Raw genomic sequence first — 20867 nt, 5'->3', positions numbered from 1 at the left:
GGAAGCACTTAATTCTGCTTGGAGGAATGCAGGAAGATAAAGGAGTTGATAATTGATAAACATCACACTCTAAGAGTTGTGTAGGCAAATGAAGAAAGGAAGAGCATTCCAAAAAATAGGGGACAGTATATACAGAGGAACAGATGCACTAGAAAGCACTGTATGTTTGAGAAAGCTCTAAGTTATTTGGTAAGTTGAAACATAGGTTCCTGAGGAGAGAAAGATGAGTTTGAATCTGAAGGTATACTTAGGAATAGACCAAGAGAAGTTACATTGTAATGAAAATGTAGTAGAACCCACTTAAAATGCATTGCATACAACCATAAAGAGCAAGAGAATGAAAAATGATATATTCTCAATATTATTGTTCTCAATAGTTTTATGAGTGTTAGATGATATAGTTTTAATATTAGGCATTTAGAAGCTAGAATTGGTGCACATATATAGCAAGTTATATTATTTATTTTTAGAAGGCAAATATGTAAACTTTGCCTATAATCATAAACTTTGAGATAAATGATAATCTATCCCTACATATTGTTTAACTCCAGAATTCACCTAAGCTGATATTCTTTAATGTGTCACATGGGTGTAGTTCATGTGAGTGATTAAAATTAAAATAGACAACGTGAGTAACTACACTGAAGTGAATTCCTTTTCAGATGAAAGTCAGGAATTGAAAGGTGTTTTTACTGTTTTAAGCAACCATAATTTCATCTTTAGCAAGCTACTAAACACTGCCTTGTTAGATCATGCCTAAGTTTTACCCTCTTGTCCCTTAACTTTGAAAAATATATGACTGTGTTAATATTATTCCAAAGTATGAATAATAACAAACTGTCATTCAAGTCTCTACTCAACCTCAAGTGTGAAGCCAAATCCCCTATGATTCATTATTTGGTTTTTGACACAAGCGACTGATATTTTAAAAAGCAACGAATTAGAGCAGGTAGCTGAAGTTGAATGGCATCCCCAGGAGTCACACAGAAAATCAGTTTGAGAGTAAGCTTTAAACACTGAGACCTTGAGTTTTCCTTCACCAGTTTTGACTACTGGGCCTTAACATATCAACTCCGAGAAAAGCATAAAATTGTTATGCTTCAGCATCCTGCCTGACCCATTCTCAAAGCAGCGAGATGGCTTGTAGAAAATCAACTGAAGATATTTTTTAACTAACTATATATTCCCTGTCAGTATTATTAATTGATTGAAAAGAAAAAAAATTGCTGAGTGAACAATAAGCTGAACAACTATACAACCAGATTGCAAAATCCAATGTCTCAATCTAACTATTAGTTCTCTCCTTTTGAGAAGAATTAGTGCTTTCATTCATGGAGGGATATGGAAAGAAAATAAAGTTTCTTTTAACTCTTTGAAGTAGATCTGTACTGGTAACAACAAAAAGTTAAAAAATAGAAATTCAACTTTATAACAGGATCTGGAAGAAATAAGGGAAGACTTCTCAAAGTCATTTTATAGAAAAAGTTTGTATTTTCAGCAACAACAACAACAACAAAACACAATAGTCCTCCTTATCTGTGGGGGATACTTTCCAAGATCCTTGTATATATTATGTTTTTTTCTATACATTTACACCTATAATAAAGTTTAACACCTCTCTCTCTCTCTCTCTCTCTCTCTCTCCAAATAACTCATTGTGCTGTACTTACCTACTTTCAGACTGTGGTTGACCATGAGTAACTAAAATCTCAGAAAGTCAAGGTTTGGAAAGCCAAATCTCAGATAATGGGAGGCATTCCAATAAGAATTGGCTAATATGTATTCAGAAAATTTGAGATTCATTGAACTCAATCTAGAATTCTAGTAAATTATAAAAATTCTGTAGAGGAAGCTCTTAAGAGATTTTAACACCTTTTTGCCAGTGTTTTCAATTCTGAATTTCAAACATGCTCACAATTGCAGCAAAAGCTATTTCTGTCTTTCCTTTGATCTATTATTGTCACTTATATAGTAAACCCTATTTCACAGAATCACATATGTGCTAATGCCAATTGCTATGATTTGAGTGTGAATCAACCCCAAAATTCATATGCTGAAACTTAATTACCAAGATGATGCTCCGAGAAGGTGGGGCCTTTTGAAGGGTGATTAAGTCATGAAGGAGGAGCTCTCATGTATGGAATTAGTACCTTTATAAAATAGGCCCCAAAGAGCTTGTTCACCCCTTCTGCTGTATGAGGACACCGGCAGAAGATACCAATCTACGAACCAGGAAATGTGTCTGTCCTGAACACTGCATCTGCGGGCACCTTGATCTTGAATTTTCCAGCCTCTTAGAACTATGAGAAATAAATTTTTGTTGCTTAAGCTACCAAGCAGCTAATACTTTGTTTTAACTGTACAATTGAACTAGGACAATCATAACTGAATATCTCAATATACTAAGTCATATTCCGAGAAATGAATTAGGTGTGACACTGTAAACTTCTGAGTGTGTCATAGTCAATCCCTATGTCTGTGTCATTTGTCATACACAGAGACATATGCACATGTAGACAATTTCCAAACTTTTTACATATACTTGCATATCTGAGTTTAGACACAAGAGACTTTTCAATAAGGATTAATCTTTTGAATGAAAATAAATCACCCAGATTTATTGGCATTAGCAGAGAATTTGTGTTCCAGTTCTCCATTAGGCTTGTGATTAAGAAAAATCATGAAATCAAATGATTGACCTCTTTATGCCACGAGCGTTTTAGAACTGGTCCACAACCCACTGTGATTGTGGAAATGATAAAATGGCTAGTGAAGAGAGATCACTCTGCTCACTAAGATTTTTCTGGGTTAGGTCATTGTGCCTGTGAGCCAAGGCCTAAGTGTTAGATACAAGGAGAATGAGAGGGACAAGCCCTAAAGAGTACTTTTCAGTTTCACTAGCCGAAAACGTGTGGTGTGTTCTTATTCAGAGTACAGCACAGGTACGAAACTAGGGAGTGCCAAGAAAAAATCTATACAGATCAATAAATGACTCTGAGAATGCTCCAATATTCTCGGAGCAGAAGTACTAAGAACCTGAATTGTCTAATTTTTAACTAGGTTATTTACATATTACTTTAGTGGTCTCTAAAAAGTTTGGAGAGAAATACTAATAGGCATAAAACACTCTTTATTCTAAATAGCCTACGTAGAATTATCGCTAAGTATTTATTACACATAGAATAAATATAAAAATTATTATATATGTAAATGTATGTAGAAATATACATGTGTGTGAGTGGATATTCTATAAATTTTCCGACTCTATATCTATTGGATATTCAGCTGAAATAGTTCTTTAGAGAATTAAGAATGTACTTATGTTTTTATGCCTTTCAGCCGGTTTCATTTCATTTGTTCCTGTTTTTGAAACCAGTGTAAGGTGAAGTTTCCACTAGTCATGCTCTTGCTTTGATTGCTATGTCCTACTGCAAGCCAAATGACTTTACTTCCTTTTCAGTAAGTCAGGTTTGTATCTTGTCCTTCTAAATTACTCACAACAGAATGTGAAGGACCGAGAGAAATATGTTTGGGGTCAAATCCTAGTTTTCTTGCCTAACACAGTATAACTTGCTTTTGAAGTGAGCTTTTCACTGCAAATATGCCTTGGTTTAATCATTTTTTTTCTTTCTATGTATATGCTTTATATCCCTAATAGATTGGTAACACCTAAAGAAAATTATATTAAACTCCTAGCCCAGTCACTTGACCACAAGACTCAACTAACTGAGCAGAGATGACAAACATAAAGCAAACATTGTAACAGTGATAAAGCGTAAAACATACAAAGACCACTTTACAGAGCAACTTATGAGGGTCACGTGTGCTACACGGTATGCTGAAAGTATTGGCCTTAAATTTTTTTTGTTAATGTTGGAAGATTCACTCCTGCATTTTGCCTAAAATGATTTGCTTCTTTCAGTCATACGTCTTCTTATTTAACAGAAATATCTGCAATATACAGAAGGGAAGCAAAGGTCTCCTTAATGACCATAACTACAAATAAAGAAGCAGCAATAACTTTCTCTTAGTAAGAAATAGAATTGTTGGATAATAGGGCCAGAAGGAACTTCCAGAGGTCATCTAGTCCATCCATCTGCCTTCAACCTGGACTGAACCCAAACTTGCCTAGACAGATTGCTATCTACCCTATTTGGAAGGTCTCCAAGAAAAGAAATTCTAATGTCCATTTTTAGTAGCATAGTCAATGCCTAGCAAAGTATTTCATTCACAAATACTTGTGTTTAGTATTATAAAATTATCCATGCTTTCTGTTTTTAGCCTGTTCTCTGTAATAGATTCTATATTCCTGTAGCCTTAATCATGTTTTTCTTGCAGTTCTTGAGATAGTCTTAAATTTTCAGAATGTCTAAAGTTATAAACCATCCCTCTCAACTAACTCAGACACAGTTTAAGTGTCTGACTAATATCCCCCGTAATTGGCTGTCTTAGCTTCTGACTGCTAGAATTCCTCTTTACATATTTATTTTTATTTTTATTTTCTTACTCCTGAACATTGCCTTGCTCACTTATGTCATATTTGTTAGGAATTGTGTTTGGCTGGAAATTACAGAGATCCTAAGAAAAGACTGGTTAAAAAAAAAAAGAGATTTATTATTTTCTCACATATAAAATGTTCAGAGATAGACATTTCATGGCAGGTAAGATTATTTTATGATATAACCCTTGTCCCAAACTTCTTTGTTTCTGTTCTATCATGCTCATCACATGTCTTCACCCTCAAGGTAGTTTTGTGGTCTAAAAATAAATAAAGAGTCACTGCAGTTCTAAACATCACACTGGTATTCCAAGAGGAAGGAAGACGATAAGCAAGTTGTCACACATTTTTTTTTTTTGCTTTGTAGTTATCTTAGATTTTATTATCATTATTATTATTATAAAGATGTAGGGTACAATTCAGAGTTAGGTATACAAACATTGATTATGCAGGTAGGTACCCTTGTTGATAAGGTATGCCCCTCCCTCCTCTAGCTGTTCCCCTTAACTGCCAATCCCTCCCCTCCTCCCCTGACAATTTCGCACTACTGCCAATCATTTTCTTATCGTTATCACACTTCTTTGTTTTTTTTTTTTTGAGTTGGAGTCTCACTCTGTCACCCAGCTGGTGTGCAGTGGCTGCTCCTGGCCACCGCAGCCTCAACCTGCTGGGCTCTGGAGATCCTTCCGCCTCAGCCTTCCAAGTAGCTGGAACTACAGGTACACGCTACCACACCCGGCTAATTTTTTTGATTTATTGTAGAGATGCGGTCTCTCCAAGTTGCCCAGGGGGGTCTCAAACCCACGGGCTCAGGCAATCCACTCACCTCAGCCTCCCAAAGCTCTGGGATTACAGGCTGAGCCACCGAGCCCGACTGGTCATCACACTTCTTAAGATTTCCAGAAGTCTAGTGGAACAATTTCTACCTTCATCTCATTGACCCTTATTTTCAAGAAAGACTGGGAGATATAGCTTTTCAAATGAGTAAAAACTGCTTTAATAAAGACATATTTGGAAGAAGGAGATAAGAGCAGTCTGTTGGTTAGTCGCCAGGTAGTGTAATAGTCTACCATGCTTCATAAACCTTATGAGAGGAGTCTAAATAACAACTGGTTATAAATTATAATCGTTCATAAAAGAATGTGTTTGGATGGTATCTCTACAACTCCTTCCATATATAAAATTACACAAAATTCTTATTCAATACACTTGAGAAGTGTAAGAGAAAAGTCATGCTGTGCTGTAGCAAGATGTTTCCAAATACCTAGATAAATGTCCATAGAGGACAGTTCTTGAGGAACCAGTGGGACTTTCTGCCCGAGGAGAACCAGTATAACGTGATGTAAGGCTGGAAGACACTGATGGAGCCATCTTTCCATTTCTCCTTCCTATTCTCTTCCCACTGCATATTTCATACTTGTCCAGCCTTTATTTTCTCATGCTTTCAAATTTAGGCCTATCTTTAAGACATGTTAAAAAACTTGTCTGAATTTCAAAATTGTTGCTATTATTTCACATCTCTGATCCAACCCTATTAATCTTTTATTGTAAGTATGTGGTTTGTCGTTGTGTATACTTTTGTGGTTTTATTTACTGTATTGAGACTGCCAAGTTATATTAAATATGCCATGTTAAATTGGTCTTATTTTCTTTCTGATGATACATTTCCTCTTTTATTTTGTTTTACTAGCCTAAGTCAACTGATAGTTGAACAAATACACCTTAAACCTTTTATTTAAATTCTATTAATTTAGTTTTATTCCAAAGCTTTATTAAATGTTTTTTTTTTTGAATTCCAAATTCTATCAGGTGATTACTTCTAACAATTTTTACACCATCCCACATAAATCCCTATCTATGAGATGCCGACTAAGTAATTTTTACATAATTCTGGAGAGTATTATATAAGCACTAAACTATATTTTAATAAAAATCACATCAAAAACAACATATTCAATAGAATCCTTATTATCACTTGACATTACAATTAGTTCTAAAATTCTTGATGTCTAGGTAAGGGAAGATAAAGTTGAAGAATTTTAAGTGCTTACAGGAATGAAACTTAGAAAAATGGTAGTGATTGTATCAAATTCCCTATATACATTGCTCACCCATACGTTTTTCTCATTTTTAGCGAGGGTAAATACACCATCAATATTGTGTTGTGCTTCTCTCTCCCTCTCTCTTTTGAGTCAGGGTCGCACTCTGTCACCTAGGCTGGAGTGCAGTGGCACAGTTCTGTCACTGGAGCCTCAAACTCCTAGGCTCAAGTGATTCTTCTGCCTCTCTTAGTAGCTAGGACTACAAGCATGCACCACTACATGCAGCTAATGTTTTGATATTTAGTAGAGACAACGTGTCACTATATTGCCCAGGCTGATCTTGAACTTCTGGGGTCAAGCGATTTTCTCGCCTTAGCTTTTCGAAGTTCTGGGATTACTGCCAGGAACTACTGTGCTTCTCTTTTGAGTGGGCAGTTGAGGAAATGGGGAAACCCTTGGGGTGAGACTAAAGATGTCTTTTCCTAGCCACTCAGTGTTAGGAAGACCTACGTGGATTAACCAGCCTGGTCAGTATGCTTTTTCTGGTATTAACAACTCATGTCTTTTAGGAGGTTCAAACTGAGACAAATATTGCCAAACTGCAGTTAACAATATCTGTCAAACTGGAGTGGCTGTATTTTTAGTTTGTACATTGCCCAGGATCTCACAGCTCCAAAATCAGAAGAAAAAATTTTGAAGCATAAATAAAAAATATAGATTGGGTTTTTAAACTGTTGACATATTATTATCTTTCTTGTTCAAATAGAAGCAATTACCATAGCAAAAGAAATAGTGTTCCTACTTTTAAAATGTCTAAATACAAAGACATCCTTTATGATTGCCAAAGACTATTTTTATTTGTTCGATTTCTGCTTAAACTATTCTTACTGAAATTTTAGCTTTTGCGATTTGATTGCTGAATTTTCTTCCAAACTTTTAGCACACACTGTATTTTTCCTTTTTTATTCAATAGCTTTTTCTATTTTCATTTGTCATATATTATTTGAGGCATATAATAGTTTCTGTGAGAAATACTTCCCAAAGCAAATATAAATATTTCCAATGTGTAAAATTACTACAATTCTTTGCTACTCAGATACAGATGGAATACATAATCATTCTTTTGAAGAGGTAATTAGCATTTAGTTCAGTGACCTGGGATGTTGCAACTCTTTCAAGTTTTGTTTTATTTTACTGCGTGCAACCCTAGTACTACTTATCTACAATGGACCGATACTAAATTAAACACAAAATGCCTCAGGATTTTCAGTGAAAGTTTACTAATGTAGAATATTAAACAAAGGATCATCTAACTATCTTTATAAGGTCACAGAATGATTGTTTGCTTACTATTGACTCAATAGAGCTTGATATTCAACTCTATTCCAATATAAATAAAGTCACAAATGAAAGATCATGTCAGAAGTTTTCCTGTAGAAAGAAAATACATGCTTTTTATACTTGTATCATAGATGCAATTGCTACTAACATTTAGGATCATGTTTTATGCCATTATAGCCATCGTGTTTTATGCAGTTACAAACATTTAAATGCAATAGTTTATATTAGTTGTTCACTTACTTTTCAATTAGATAAATGATTATATTGTTGACTTTGAACAATTGGTTACTACTAATACAGTAACAAACAAGACACAGCACAGAAACTTAAACTTTCTCTTTTTTTGTATGTTAGGACTCACTTTACTTGAGAAATATAAGAATGGAGAAATATAAGGTAATTGCACTTATTCTTAGTGTACAATTGGAAAAAAATATTTCAACGAAGATCAGATGTGAAGCTATATGTTTTTAAAGAACAAATAAGTATTCAGCTTTAGGTACTGTTGAAATTAAATTAGAATTATTTTAAAAGTACTTCTGTAGAAGCCTAACTTAGTAATATAGAGCAGACTAGGTGCCATTAATGTAATCACAATTGATAGGCTGGACAAGAAGCTACAAATGAAATATATATGGATGGATGATCCAGAAAATAAAACACAACACTTCATATGTCTGAGAGAAGGCTTTGAGGTGGGAAATTGATTTATACAAACTTTACTGAAATATTTTTGAAACCTGACAAATTGGTTTTGGAGTATAAAGTTGCAGTGAAGTTAACAGCCAAAGGGCAGGAAAATGGTATAAAATGAATATTACATTTTTGAGCTTTGAGTGCAAGGGATTAATCTAACCTAGGTAAAGAAGAAAAAGTCTGAGAAAAGATTATTTCCAAAATTGACTGAATGTCAACTATTTTGTTTGATAACAAAGCTATTATTCCTTGTGTCACATTTGTAATTAGATGATGAAAACTGTGTCATAGGTTAATAGGAACTAAATTATGTATGCGAAAAGGTGGGATCATGTCTCCAAAAAGAGGGGAGTATTGTAACATTTCAGAGACTTGTCTTTCCCAGTTACATGTTTATGCTAACTTTCTTGTGATTCTTCACAGAATCAGTCTTTACAAAAAGTGATTGCTTTGCTCATTCATTTATTTACCTATTGAATAAATAATTCCTGAAAATACAGTCAATATGGATATTCTTATGCTAGGCTCTGACAATAACTAGATGTTTCCTACACTCAGGATTTTCCCATTATTGTGTGGATGCTACTCATTAACAGATAATTGTAAACAAATATGGTTACAGCACTGATAGAAATATCTTATTGCCTTTAGAGAAGCCACAATGAACCCGGAGCTCAGGTTTCCTAGAGGAATATTGTAATGGGTCAATTATAAGTCTATCCATCACTTAGAGGGAACACAATCAGGATAAACTGAATTCTCTTTAGAATCATTGTTTTGTGTTCCTTTTCATCTGTGGGTATTAAATCGCCAAGAACCTAATAGACAGTTTTGAAGTTGTATCTTTTTAGATCTCTTTTCTCTTTAAATTATGCATTAAAAACTTCAATACCTTACGAGAAAAAAAAGTGACTTTATTGGCTCAGGTAACTTCATTTTAGACCTCACTCAATGATTCTATAAGTTTCAGAATTAAACCTTCACTCCTCCAAGTCCAGGGAAAATGAAGCTGTTTTTGCCAACACATCCAACCGGTGTCTTGGGTCTGACTTTCTGTGGCTCTTCTCCTGTGCCTTTCATGTCACTTATTAGAAATTAAGTGGAAAAATCTAAAATCCACCACTCTCTACTCTTCCCTTTTCTGTCTGCTTTAAATCCTGGAGAACTACCTTATTTTATCTTCTCCCATTTTTGTGACCATCATCACAGGACTCTAATAATCACAAAGGCTACAGACACTTTATATTTTGTCTTTTTTTTTTCTTATACTTCCACGGTGTCCTCTGGAACTCACAGTCCATTATCTGCAGGACTTCCTATGTCCTCAACCTAATCTCTCAAGGGTCTCATCAGCTTCTTCGTAAAGAACAGTTGGCCCTTCCTCCTTTTCCTACAGACCTCTCAACCGTAGGGGAAAACCATTTCTTCCCCCATTGATTCTACTACCACTAGGTAGGAAGCTGGGATACCCTTCCTCCTTCCTCCTTATTATTGCATAAAGACCAGTCCCTCACCCTTGCTAAAATGATTATTCTTTTTTCTTTTTCAATTATTATATCTCTGTCTCCCCAATACTACTTCTGTCTTAATTTTTGGTAAAGTTAATACACTTTTAGAATATATATTCTATACACACAAAACACACACAAATAATAAAGAAATAACTCTTGTGATTATGAAGACTGGGTTGTCCTATAATCTGCTATCTTCAAGTTGGAGACCCACAGAAGAGTTGGTGTAGCTCCAATTCAAATTAAAAGATCTGAGAGCCAGGTAAACCAATAGGGTAAGTTCTTTTTTAAGTCCAAAGACCTTCTTCTGTTTCTCCTATTCTCAATCTCAATTATCATATTATATTCTATTCTCAAAAAAGTATCTAGGTAATCCTTTAAAGGCTTGAATCAGGTTATATCAAGGGATATTGCTGTTTTCCTTAAAACTTAGTCTATGGGTTCTGTATTACATTCAAAATAAAGTGTAAACTCCCCCAATAATATGTGCAGCTCTGTATAAATTAGCCACTTATTTGTGTGACCTCGGAGAGCCAATGGTGTTAGATTTTAGTTTCACTATGAAGGCATGAGAACCAGTAGTGCTAATGGTGTAAATCCCAGTCTAAAGGAAAAAGATGGATATCCTAGCTCAAACAGTCAGAGTGAATTACCCCTTTCTCTGCCTTTTATTCTTTTCAGGCCCTCAACAGATTGGATAATGCCCACCCATATTGGGGAGGGCAGTTTGCTTTAATCACTCTGCCAATTCAAAAGCTAGTATGATCTGAAAACAGTCTTATAGACATACCCAGGAATAATATTTAATCAAATAACTGGGCATCTTAACACTCAGTCAAGCTACTATACAGTTAACTACCATAATCTTATTATATCTTCCATCTTAAAAATATATATGTATTTGCCTTCACTCCCTGCCATCTACTGTGCTATTTAATTGCTTGTCTTCTATTTACTGTTTCCGTTTCTCCCATTCTCGATCTCTATTAAACACTCTATTAAATACAATCAGACTTTTATTTTCACCATTTCACTGAAGCTGCCCCATCAATATATTAATAATCTGTATCGGTATACTCATTGGTCAATTTAAGAAATTATGTTTTAATTTTTCTATCAGTAGTTTTTTGTATGTGGTTGTGTGTATATGTGCATACAAATATATATATATTTGATCATTTTGATCATTTCCTCCTTATTGTTCCATATTATTCACTTGTTTCTTGGGATACCAGCACTTTCTTTTGGTTTTCTTCGTAGATCACTGGTTGTTACTTTTTGATCTTCTTCACTATTTCTGTTACTCCTTAAGCAGCCTTTGTCCTTGGCTGCCTTCTCTTCTCCACTTAATTTACTTGCTTGATGATCTCATTTAGTCCCATGGCTTTAAATATCATCTATGTGCCAATGACTTTTGATTTTTTTTTCTAGTCCAGCCCACTCTCTAACTCCAGATATGTACATCCAACTGCCTACTCAACACTTACAACTTGGATATCTAATAGATACCTCCAACTCAACACACTCAAGATCTTCCCCATCCCACAGAACTATTATATTATAACTTTTTTTTTTCCTTCTCAGGTGGGGGCAACTTTTTCAGTTTTTCACACTAAAAAATATTAGAAAGATCCCTAACTTCTTTCTTTTTAATTCACCATATTGAATACATCAGAATATATTATTAGCTATATCTTTGAAACAAACCCCAGATCTTGTCACTTTTCAGCAGTCCCACTGCTACTATATAGATTAAAACCACAATTATCTTATACCTGGATGACTGCTATAACCATGTAATTGGTCTTCCTTATTTCAGCATTATCATATTATATTCTATTCTCAACAAAGTATCTAGGTAATCCTCTAAAGACTTGAATCAGATTATATCAAGGCATATTGCTGTTTTGCTTAAAACTTTATTTATGGTTTCTGTATTACATTCAAAATAAAATGTAAACTCCCCCAATAATATGTGCAGCTCTGTATAAACTGGCCACTTATTTATCTAACCTCATCTCCAATTATTGTTTCCTAGCTCCATAATTGCTAATTTTTCCAAGTATGTTGACCTTTTTACTGCTTTTAAAAATATGTAGAATGTTTAGAGGCCATATCTACAGAACCAAAATAAAATGGAAATTTGAAAACATCTTTTGATTTCTATAGAAAAAAAATCTAATGTTTAATGAGTTAGCTCTGCATTATCTGTGTTAAATATTTTTATGGTCATTATTATTTATGTCATTCTCATAATGTCTTTATAAGAAAAATACTATGATCATCTCTGTTATATAGGCTTGGAAACTGCAACAGAGAGAGGATAAGCAGTTGAGCAGAGAGTCTAACTTTGGTCTTTTAAAACCCTAAATATTTATGCCTAAAGATCCAAAATGGAAGTTGTGACTGATCAAATGTTCTAAATAATTGTGCAAATTTCCTCTTTCCATTATCTGTGTTAAAAAAAAAAAAGCGCTAGTCAGTTCAAGAGTTCTCATAGCCAACTATTAAAGTTTTAAAAAATGAAAAAAAAAAAAAATATATATATATATATATATATATATATATATCTCAAGAATGCTTCAGTCTTACAGTCTTTGCATATACTGCTCCATAAAAGGGGGAAAGAAGAGTTTTGTTATTAAAGTTGGATTCATTGAGAATGATCGTAGTCAGGAAGAGCCTAAGATTCAATATGTGATTGTAATTACTATCATTCTCAATGAAGGAGGCACAGCTATACCAGAAACAACCCCTATATTAAGAGTTGCAATTTACTTAAGAGAGGGGTCAAGATATTTCTTTACAATGTCATTTGCAATTAAATATCTAGAGATGAGAGAGAGAGAGAGAGAGAGAGAGAGAGAGATAGATAGATAGATAGATAGATAGATAGATAGAGATAAACTTATGCTTCTCTAGCCTAAGTTAAAGACATTTGTATAATCCGTTCAATATGTACTGCCACCTGTGGAAATTGATAAGCAAAGCGTTTTCTGGGAGCTTTTTCAACCATATGGGTGTTGAACATATGATCCTGCCCAGTTCTGTGAGTCAAGCTTTAACTTACTTTTTCATTCAGGGACTGACACTTTGAATTAGGGTTTTCTGGTTTGCCATTTTGTCTATTTTAGATTCCTGAAGAGCAGCTATATACTGACAATTAACCATAAGCTGAGATCATTTTACTCCCTACATATTACTATACAAAAAAGGTGGAAATAAGTCATCTTTTGCTCTGAGAAATTCAACAATTTATATCTACTTGTACATGAACCTGCCTTTCTTTATTAAGAAAGAATATAAGGAGGGACCTTATGAAATAGTACTGGTTTTCTAAACTGACTTTCTATGTTCAACAAAAAGTTGTTCTTTTAAATAAGTGATTAGCTTAGCAGGTCTGAATGTTAAGACAACTGGTCTGTGAGTCATAGAATAATTATTGACAAAAAATGATTTTTTGTGGTTTATTTCCAAAAATGAGTTGGATATGCAAAGTGCACTTAGATGTTTCTCCTTTTATAGTTGGAAAAACAGCACTGAGTCATACTAAACACACAGGCATACACACATTTGCTATGGATAGGCACTATATACACTAACTGCAGTAAGAAGTTCAGTTATTGCTGTGCTTTGTTTATCTACCAGTGTAGATGAATCCCTTCTTGTTCTGCCCTAGAGAGAATGGCACTAGGCTAAATGCCTTGCCAAAATTCAGACAAAGAATTGGCAAAAGCAAGAGACTTTCAGAGCACATTCACCCTAATTTTTGAATCCTGTCACCCCACAAGTAATGATGACCTAACTAGTTCTCAGTCCTCTTTAGTCTAAGTTGAGAACTTTGATGTCAGTTCACAGGAAAAGAAGAAGAAACACTTTTAAATACATACTATCTTGGATCTTGGACATTTTTTCACATACATTTAGTCTTACTTATTGTTATAGAATCCTGGGTTAACCGAGGAACCCAGTATTATGTCATTTCTTTTATATAAGAAGATCCTTATCTTCTAGTAACTGACGCTTCTCTCATTTCTTTTACAATAAATTTTCCTGGAGGAAAAATAAAATAAAATAAAAGCTTACACAGTACTTTTATTTTTTATTTGCAATGAGTGCTTTCTACTCTTTTTATTTGTCCAGTCTAGAGTGTTTTAAGTGCTGATTCCCTCTTTACCATACTATATTGTTTCCTGAATTGTCTTGAGCCCTATGGCTATCTACAAATTCCTCTTCACCAATTTTTCTTCTTTTTACCCCTGCAACTCTCAAGCTTTTGTTCTTCCCTGGTCTTCTGTCTTCTACCTTTCTTTTCTTACTTTACCGTCTTTCTGAGTCATTCTATCCACTTTAGTTATCACCTACTTGCCCATGACTCCTACCTTTACCTGTCCTTCTCTCCTGAGATCTATGTATTTTTGACTCTCTCATACATACTTCACATGAATGCCTCACAGGCATATCAAACTCATGTCCAAATTTGAACTCATCATATTTTGTCTCAGCTTGCTATTCCTTTCTTCAGTCTATCTAGTTTAATTATGTCATAATTCTTTTTTTTTTTTTAATTGTGAAGTTGTGGGGTACAGTTAAGGGTTAGGTATACAATTGTATTTCATTCAGACACCCTGTTGATATGCGGTGTTTCCCCGTTCCCAGACAGATATTTGCTACTGTTAATCCCATCTCCCTCCCCCACCATAGTTTCCCAGTACGGTCAGTCATTTTTGTATAGTATTGCATTGGATGTTTAAGGTCCATTATATGAATGAGAACATGTGATACTCGGATCTTTGTTTCTGTGAGAGGTCACTCAGTATTATAGACTCTAGTTCCATCCAGGTTGCTGCGAAATTCATGATTTTGTTCTTTTTTATGACTGTGTAGTATTCCATTGTGTATATGTACCACATTTTTTTAATCCAGTCCTCTTTTGACGGGCAGCATGGCTGTTTCCAGGTTCTTGCTATTGTGAACAATGCTGCGATAAACATGTGTGTGCAGGTATCTTTTTTATAGAGTGATTTGTGTTCTTCAGGATATATTCCCAGTAGGGGGATTGCGGGGTCATATGGGAGGTTGGTATTTAGAGCTTTTAAGAATCGCCACACTGCTTTCCACAGAGGTTGCACTAGTTTACACTCCCACCAACAGTGTAGAAGTGTTCCCTTTTCACCACACCCTCTCCAGCAGCTGTTATTTTTTGAGTTGTTGATGATTGCCATTCTGACTGGGGTTAGATGGTATCTCAGTGTGGTTTTGATTTGCATCTCCCTAATGATTAGTGAGGTTGAACATTTCTTCATGTGTTTGTTGGCTGCTCGGATGTCTTCCTTTGTGAAGTGTCTGTTCATATCTTTTGCCCATTTTATAATGGGGTTGTTTGTTTTTTTTCTTTTCAGCACGTTTGAGTTCCTTGTAGATCCAAGATGTTAAGCCTTTGTCGGACCTGGAGTTGGCAAATACTTTTTCCCAGTCTGTAGGCTGTCTCCCTCATAATTCTTATAGTTACGCAAATTCAGCTCCTGCAACTACAATCGAGCATTTATTTTTCCTCACCTGACCCAAAAAAGTCATCAAGTTCAAATTATTCTCACTCTCAACTACTCCAGAATCTACCTATTTCCTGCTCATCTAAATTTTTTTTTAGTTCTGCTTATAATAAAATTTCAACAAAGTAAGGTAATAACCATACATTTTATTTTGGTCACCTGTCCTAGATCATTCCAATTCATAACTTATTTAGACAGAAAAACTATCTTTCTAAAGTGCAAATTGAAAATTCTATCTCTTACTTAAACCTACTGGATGAATCACAAGCTCCTTAGCAGGCAGATGTAAATTCCCTGTTTTTCCTCCTCATCTTCCAGGCTTTCTTCTTATGCACCCTAGATTTCAGCTTAAGCCAGAACTTCCTAGATCAGTGTCAATCACTCAATTTCTTTTTGGTTTTGTAAATCTTGTTCCCACTACTTGAAACACTTCTATTATGAAATGTGACTTTCGTACACCCAGAAAAAATTCTTACTTATCTTTGGAAGTTCAGTCCAGGCATCTTACCTCTAGGAAGATTTTCTTTTAATTAAGTTGCCCTTTTCATATCTGCCTATCCATATCTTACTGTAGCATCACATCACACCTACTTCATTTTTTAACAAGTATTTATTATTTGTAATATATTTGCTCATGTGCTAGCTGTGGGGATTCATAAATAAAATGTGTCTCTCAAGGTGCTCACAGTTGAAGAGAAAAACGTCTCATAAATAAAAAATTTACAAAATAATATTAGCAGTTTTTAAAAGTAGTCTTTTACAAATACATGAAATGATATAAAGATCATACATGATGTGATATAAAGATCATAGTTGTTTTAGTTAGGATCCATACAGAATAACAGAAACCACTCTGAGTTTACATAGAGGAAAATTAAGGCTAGAGAATTTTTATACAGTTGGTAGAAAAACTTAAAAATCAATAATAAATGGTGAGGTAACCTAGAGATTGACAACAGCAGGAAGCCACTCACCTCCAAGCTGGAGAGATAAAACAAGACTCCGTAGTAATGGTGGCCAGTTTGACCTATGACAGCTAGAGCCATGGAGGAGATATAGCTGATGCCAGAGATGCTGACCAAGGTAAAGATGGACAGGAAAAATGTCCATGTCTTCTTTCAGTCACCATTTCCCATTGGCTAAACTCAGGCAGAAGCCTGTGACTGTAAGAGCCTTGGAAATATAGCTTCAAGCCTTGGTTTTCTCAGTTATCATGTGGACAGTAAAACTACCTTAATGAACGAATGTGATACTTAGTGATAATGTAGATAAAATAGCTTGTTGAGCACTGGGAAAACTCAATATCCTCTGAATTATAGATAATATGCTTATCAATTTTCACATACTCAAATTTAAGTGGCAACATAGTTTCAAAACTTGACATTTACTGGTCTGTCTCGTTACCTCTGTACTTCTCAGACCTAGTATTTAGAGGATAATTTATTATTCAAAATTATTATTAATACATTTGTTCGTTTATCAACAAAACTTACATCTGTAGGAGCTAGGTTAGATGTTACAGGATACATAATGCATTCTTGCTCCATGATTCAGTGATTTATTGGGATTTCTTGATGGGAGATCCCTTGCTCTCATTCCCATCCCTGTCCTCACCCCACTTCTTTAGTGATTTCTTATTGACTGCATTTAAAAAAAGAAAAATTGAATGCCACTATGAATTAAGATCTCCTACTGTATATCTGCTATTCCTGCACAGGTCCAAGCTTTCCTGACTGAGACATTTAGGGCTGAACTCTGAAAAGATGCTGACTGCTGAGTAAGCAGCAAAGATAATTCTGTGCCCACTGGGCCTCATGTGTTTTGTCCATTAGAAAGGAGAAGACAAACTTAGAAATTAACTTGCAAGGAGATATATAAATCGATGAAGACAACTTAATTTTTCTTAGGTTTTTATTTTTTTTAATGGTGCCTTTGATATATGTATTCAAATAGGTGGACATCAGATTCATTCCATAATTGATTTAATGGATCAGTCTTTTAAAAGGTTTGTGACCAGACATGCATTTATTCAACACATAGGTATTTTGTCCCCTTAAATAAGAGACAGTTTAAATTCATATTCACAAAAGTTCTTGACAATTTCAATACTACAGTGTAAGATTGAGTGTTCACTTGTGACTAGTCATTTTCTGTTGCATTTTGCATGCAAATCTAATGATAGTAGCTTAAAAGAAAGAGACTTTTGAAAAGTTTTCAACATTATTAGTTATTATATAAACAAGAGATGATACAAAGGGATTTTCTTAGCCCGTTTGGTCTTAGACAATATTCCTCTGTAGTGATAAGGAGAAGGACCACCTTCTGTCAAGTAAAACTGATTTGTCTTTGTATATTTCCCAGAGTAACATTATTTCTCTCATCTCTGGCATGCTTACAGGGTATAGCATTTGCGTTCAAACCCAGATTAAGAAAAATTGTTACCAACTGGCCTTCCCTAAAGGAAAAATATAAAGTCTATATATCAGATAGAAGGAGAATGATCTCAACTAGCTCTCCTGCCATGCAAGAGGAATGGTGACCAAAGGTATTAGTAAATATGTATGTAAATATAAAGCATCATTGTATTAAATATGAATGGTGTTTCATTTGTAAAGTCAAAAAAAAAAACAAGATCAGCCTAAAAATTATTAAATATTAATATAAGCCATGGTGGGTTCTGTGGTTGGTCTGCATAAACCATTTAAGTAATCTCACCATAGCTAAGTAAGGCAGTGAATATTAGGAAGCGCCAAGTCTTTAAGAGATATTGGTAGATCCTGCTAGCATATTTCTTGTTTTGCTGTTACCCCAAAAATGTCTCTTTCATTCACTCATGAGAGAAACTTTGTGCAATTTCCACCCTTTACTATCAAATCATAAACTGTTTAATTTAAAAAAACGGAACATTTTTTATCGCAGAGTTTACAGGTCTAGTCCATTATAAACAGGTCATTTTTAAATGACCAAGTGGTTTACAAAATTAAAGTATCTTGATTTAGAGACAATCTATGTACTTTTAATTCTTATTATTCTGTTTTTCCTCCACAAGACAAAATTTTAAAAGTCAAAATTTCCTTTTGTTTTATAAGTATTTGTTATAGAAGCATTTTAAGCACATAGTTGGGAGCAAGATTACAATAAGATGTTATGAATGTTATGAGGAAATGCAATGAAATATAGTACATGATTCTTACATTCATAGAAATTTACTTCAGATGGCATATGAGAAGCTATACACAAGAAAGAATAGATTAACAATAGAACTTATATATGCATTTTAAAATAATAATAATTGGAAGTAATTTCACACATTGATGTAAAATCGTTTGTCAAATATGAGAAAAATCACCTAACACAGAATCTAGCAACAGTAACTCACTAAGCATTTGTTGCACAAATGTTCACAAACTATTATTAGAGTTCAGATACACGTCACTATGAGAATTAGATAAATATGGAAGACTAATAGAAATAGAATCTCCCTTCAGAAGCGGGACTGAAATGTTGATTTTGGACAATGGAAGGAAAAGAAAGATAAAAAGCATTCTAAATGGATGGAATAATATTAAAATCATGGAGACAGGAAAACAAATCTAAATACATATTGTTTTTTGCTGAACCCCTCATGCAGACAGTGCCTTATGTTGAAGTAAAATTTTAAAGCAAGCCTTTGATGAAACCATATACTTGTGCAAGGATAACCTCCAGTAAGCACAAGAGTGGTAAGAGTGGTGATATCCAGGAGATGCCAGAACGTGGAATAAGTGAAGTAGGTTAGCCCCAGGAAAGGAGCTACCGTCTGGGAGAACCAGCAAGTTGCAGCAAGGAAAAGTCTTAGTTTATTATCAAGGGCCTACTAAGGAATAGCTACAAGCAAGCAAATAGATTCTAGACTGGTGACAAATTCAACAGACAACATTGCGGATACCTGGGAATTTTACTGGGAAAGAGTAAAGTTATTTTGACATCATTCCAAGATTTCATGCTTGCTATGTGTAGTAAATGCTAGCTTTTTTGAGAAATTTATGTTAATGAATATGTAAATAGTAATTGCAGAAGAGTTTAGAGAAAATAGTGTAGTATTAAGCATTGAGGAACCTGAATAAGATGACAGAATATTGAATTTATGCAATTAGGGACTAGTCAATAGCAAATGTATTCTATTTTCTCTCTAGGAAATACAGCACTTTCCATCATTAAAAAAAAAATTTTTCTCATCATATATTTTCTATATTCAGAGTTAGACCCAGCCATTTCAATGTCACATTATTTGTTGACCAAGACTTGGTGGATGCTTATTCCTGGGCTTGTGTGAGAATTATAGATATTTTTCATGGTATACTTGCTGATTTGGAGATATAGCCAGCGATGCTCTGAATCTTATCCTTTTTTTTTTTTTTTTTTTTGACTTTCTTAGGTTACGTTGTGCGAAGAATACTGTGAGTTATTTCACACACTCCAAGTGAATACTTTTTTTAAAAAACTTTAAACAGCCTTAAATCATGAGGTAGAGAGTTATAGAAAAAAAATTTTCCTTTTCCCCATGGATATTATCTTAACTAGCCACAAAAATGGAAACATTCAATAATTATTTGTTGAAGGGATGAGTGAAGTGTAAATGCTTCAGTCTAAATGGGTTAACTTACCAAAAAGCTCACTAATGAAAATTGAGTTCATTGCTTTTTTGGGTGTTCCTCCTATCTTTGCTAAAACTTTACTTGGGATTGCTTTGGTTTTGGAGGTTTATTGGGTTGTAGTTGCAAAACTGATATTGACAAAATACTATAGGTTGAACAATTTCTATTGACAAAAGGTCCAGCATAGATAATGAAGCAATTTTTGAAAAAAAGTATAATAAAAAAATAAGAAAGAATTGAAATTCTCAAATATATGTTTCATATTAAAAGAAGGCCTTCTCTTTGAGACCAATCTTTTTCAAAGCTTATAATTTCTTCTATGAGCAAAATAAAATAAGGATTTCACCCAACACATATAACTATAGAGAAAAATTCCATAAGGACAGATTTGTTGTTGTTGTTCAGTAAATAATCCACTGGTGCCTACAATAATAACTGACACATAACACTCAACATCTATTTTCTTTTTTTTTTTTTGAGTTGGAATCTCACTCTGTCATCCAGACTGGAGTGCAGTGGCTGCTTCTGGCCACTGCAGCCTCGACCTGCTGGACTCCGGCGATCCTTCCACCTCAGCCTTCCAAGTAGCT

The 20867-nt window shown here is 34.4% G+C and overlaps 1 protein-coding gene across 1 annotated transcript in view; it reads left to right on the top strand.

The window, feature by feature from the left end:
* Window positions 1–20867, top strand: part of LRP1B (LDL receptor related protein 1B) — a 1912798-nt gene that overhangs the window by 662722 nt on the left and 1229209 nt on the right. The gene's annotated exons all lie outside the window — the stretch shown is intronic.

This window comes from Carlito syrichta, unplaced genomic scaffold (genome assembly GCF_000164805.1).
Source record: "Carlito syrichta isolate Samal-C Ts95f unplaced genomic scaffold, Tarsius_syrichta-2.0.1 Scaffold301673, whole genome shotgun sequence".
NCBI lineage: Eukaryota > Metazoa > Chordata > Mammalia > Primates > Tarsiidae > Carlito > Carlito syrichta.
The sequence above is the reverse complement of the archived record's forward strand: the minus strand, read 5'-3'. Positions and strand labels throughout refer to the sequence as shown.